Below are 4,298 nucleotides of genomic sequence, written 5' to 3'. Positions count from 1 at the left end.
GTCATCTGATGGTACAGCCTAACTCCCTTCAGATGGTTTCTTCCACCTATTTTACAAATTAATTTCAGCATAGGATGAAAGGACTGCTATGCTTTCACTTAAAAAAAAAAAGAGAGGCTGCAAAATAATGGCGATCAAAGCCCAGTGTTCCATGACAGCTGGTGCCAAAGCCAGCTGCCCTGCCACCCCTCCTAGGTGGTGTGGGGAACTGGGGCAAGGCTCTTGGGACCTACAGTTACACCAGGATTTTAGGTCACATCTTGACAGCTGAGGATGACTTGCTAGGCCAAGTGAAAGCCATATCTGGTCCCAGTTTGGACCAGATAACTTGGCTGGAAAACACTCAAATACTGATGAGAGTAATTTTGTGTAGAGAAAAATACCCTGGTATTATTCCCAAGTAAAAGCCTGTGTCAACACTTCAGCAAAAACCTGAGAGCTGGGGTTTGCTGACTACCAAATCCTCATGAAATCCTTAGAAGCACAAGACAGGATTTTTCGTAAGGTTCATAACTCCAAAGGATAAATGAGCCTGAGGCACTTCCAAAGTCCTGTTCATAATCATCAAAGTATCACCTCCCGTATATTCTGAAGGGAAATCTTGGTGTCTGTGGTTTCAGATTGTTTTCTGTACTTTGTACTGTGCACAACAGCTATTTTAGTAACTGAATTTAAATTTTTGGTAGCCTTCTTGCTTGTCTGATAATACACCTTTTTTATACCTCTGTTCCAGCATCCAGAACAAACCCCAAATATTGCAGCAATCTGTAGGAACCAAACAGCATGAAAATCCAGTGCCACATGTTTTGGAGTCATAAGCTGGTAGGCAATTTATCCAGAAGGAATCTAAAATTGTAGTTTCATTTTTTGGAGTAAAAGCTACAGTATGTACATTGAAAGTGGCCAGACTCTGTAAACTAAATTTTATAACGGCAGGAATGGGTCCCTGTAGTTCTCAAAAAATGCACTCACGTATCTTGGATTAAATCAAATCCTTGTTTACAAAGCAAATTAATTCTCTTGACATATACTTTTAGCGTTAACTGTTTCAAGATATTTTATTTTGTGATTGGATAATTTGTTAGAGAAACTGAATTAGATACATCTTAGATGTATCAATTTATTTTGGTGTCCTTTGGTGGTTTTGTCATATCTTTTATACTGGTATTCTTTTAGATATGGAGGAATATGTTCAGATTTCAAAACAGAAAATTCCTATGAATTGAGGGATAAAAACTTCTGTATTTCAGCAATCCTAGAGGGACACTCTAAAGTGTTAAAACCCTTTTTTAATCTCTTATTTAGGACTGGTTTCAATGTACTTTCCTGCTCAGAAGTCATGTTCTAGTGAATCATCATTTTTCAAAGGAAAAAGAAATCAGCATAAATTTCTTAATCAGGCCCATGAAAAAAAACCCAACCAATAAGTTCTGCTGTTCACCACAGCCATGGCCCCCACTGCACAGAGTTAAGGTCAAATTAACTCAATGAGACGTTTCATCAGCTGATGCGAACCAGCACAATTTCCCTGAAGACAACAGAGACGTGTTGACTTACAGCTGCTCAGACTGTCCATGTAAATTTTCCAAGTTTTCCACAGCACTTAACCCTTCTGATGATTTATGTTAATGACACTGCCTTAGACAGGTCTTCAAGGTGGTCATAATGGACTATAGTGAACAAATAACTTCTGTCATATCACAGAATAGTCTGAGTTGGAAGGGACCCACAAAGGACCATCATGTCCAACTCTGAACTGAATGTCAAACCCACAACCTTGGCATTATTAGCACCATGCCTCAACCAACTGAGCTGATCATATGAAATCTTCTGTAAAATCTCACTTGGATTAAACGACCCACACGATGGATCAAACCACCCCTGTCTCCAGCAGCATTCAGTAGCAGATGCTTTGTGCTGAGTGCAAAGATGGTCCTTCAACAGATGTGTCACTTCTTTCTTGGCTCTCCAAGAAAATCACCACAACGCTCCTTCTACGCTTTGCAAATGTCCTCCATAATGTTAAAAACAGTTCATAATAGGCTAAGATAAGAGTGGTTTTGCAATTTTGAAAGAAAATATAGTTCCTGCCTGTTCTTATTCTCTGTTAGTGCATTTCTGTTCTGTTGGAAGTTTGGAGCCTGGCAGTAGTGGGAAGAGGTGTGTGCCTGCTCTGGGCAGCTGAAACCTCTGGGGAACAGAGGGGACCTTCCACCTGGGAACCAACGAGACCTTTCTTGCTGAAGGGACCTTCTGGAGAATAGGACAAAGGTAAAAAACCCAAAACCACAGAGGGCAGGGATCATGCTACACCACAAAATAAGTACTGTCACAAAATAAGTAAGAATTAATATTTCTTTTATCTTGAGTATTTTCTCAGAAAAATAAAAATTTCTCTGCCAAACACCTACCTCTGAAGTAGTTCCATCTGTAGGTAGGAAAGAAAGGTGATCTATTTATAAATAACTTTAAAATTAAAAGATAAATTCAAAATTTTAAAGATGTATTTAAATTCCATGTTGCTTTAAAGTAAAATGGCAAGAAAAAGTAAGTATTTGCTTAATGGATCTTGGCTCAACTCCCCTCATTTAATGAAAGAAGATGGGCAACCCCTCACATTACAATATTTGGCTTGTCTTGTTCATGAAAAAGCACTAGGAGAGTGCTGTTCAACAGGATATGAACCTTGTAGGAAGCAATTTACTATAGTATCTGGATATCAAATAAAATAAAAAATTTTACATGGTTTTACCTGAAACTTTGTGACTACCTGATCATTAAAAAAGAAGGAAAAAGTTCAGAATTCAGAAAAACTTAGCAAAACCAGTTGAAGATGGCTAGATGGGAAATAACTTTTTTTTGCTATCAATAGACTCCACAAGGCTGTGACTGTTTTGTTCAGGAGGAAATTATTAAGAGGGGATATCATCAATATGTATAAAGTAAACAATCTAGATAGAAAAGTCCAGTCACAAGTATGTTTCAGGCTCAAAATTTCAGACAACTCAAAGAAGGTTTGTACATACATATATGCATCACAGGAGCATTCAGGGATATACTGGGTAACACATGTTTTCCTGGAAAGGGAATGAAATCTGCCCTTTGGAAAAATTAAGAAAACCTTTCATTTGTAGGAAAGAGAAGGAAATGTACACGGCTTTACCTTACTGCTTTTGCCTGTTGCTGGGTGCATTAGCTTTTATATTTTTCCCCCAGTATTTGTAGTGGCAGCATGCTGGATCAGTTGGTACGTGGTTCTGATCTAAACCAGCAATTTTCACCTTCCATTCACGACGGCAGCACCTGGTCAGATGCTAAATTTTACTCATCTTTGCATTATTCCACTGCAGAAGTATTTTCTGGATTACAAAGCATACAATTCTTCATCAAGTCAATATATTTCCAGTGTGGACTAAATTCTACTCTTCAGGGTAGCTGGCATGATGCCAGTGGGTGACAGGCTCTTCCGACTGCAGTTGCTTCACATTCTAGTATTGAAGCACTCCACCATTCCTCAACAAGCATGGCAAATCCATTATTTAGGATTCTTCAGTAATTTTTAATTTTTTTACCACTTTGTTTTTAGCTTTCCCTTTATTTAATTTTGTTCTGTTCAACTTTTTATTGGTTAGGAAATTGCTGTGTTTCACTTGCTTTTTTAAAATCTGCATCAGCTTTCTTTTACTTCAGTTTAGGCTGGTTTCCAGTTTCACTACTTTGGACCTTTTTGTTTCCATCCAATGAAAGATAACAAATTCAATAATAGTAGAATAAAACATATTTCAAACATCTAGCTGAAGCTGTTGAAAAATGAGATTTACAGGGATTAGTTACATTGGCATCACAGACACAAGACAGGGTAATTTTGACTTGCCTGTGGCAACACAAATTTCACATCTCATCAGCTCACTCCTAGAAGCAGCTTTGTGCTAGGAAGTGATCAGCTTGAAACCTTCAGGTTTGTTTCTTATAACTTCTGGAGTTGACCGGGAAATGCAGTCAGGATACTTTTATTTGTATTAATTCCTGTGATTCTGCTGTTGCTGCTCCAGGCAATCCCTAGAAGCAGGTGTGATACAGTCTATTCTTTGATATGAACTGGATCATAACTGCCAAGATATGAAAAAAATTCTTCATTCCCCCTTAAAACTATTTCAGTGAAGTTTTCCTCATTTTATCTACCTTAATGGCCAATCACATATCAGATGAGTTAGAGGGAGGGAGGGAGGGAGGGAGGGAGGAAGGAAGGAAGGAAGGAAGGAAGGAAGGAAGGAAGGAAGGAAGGAAGGAAGGAAGGA

The sequence above is a fragment of the Corvus kubaryi genome, unplaced genomic scaffold, assembly GCF_017639235.1.
Source record: "Corvus kubaryi isolate FWS band 111438036 unplaced genomic scaffold, C.kubaryi_AGA036_p1.0 37256, whole genome shotgun sequence".
NCBI classification, from domain to species: domain Eukaryota; kingdom Metazoa; phylum Chordata; class Aves; order Passeriformes; family Corvidae; genus Corvus; species Corvus kubaryi.
Note: the sequence above shows the minus strand (reverse complement) of the source record.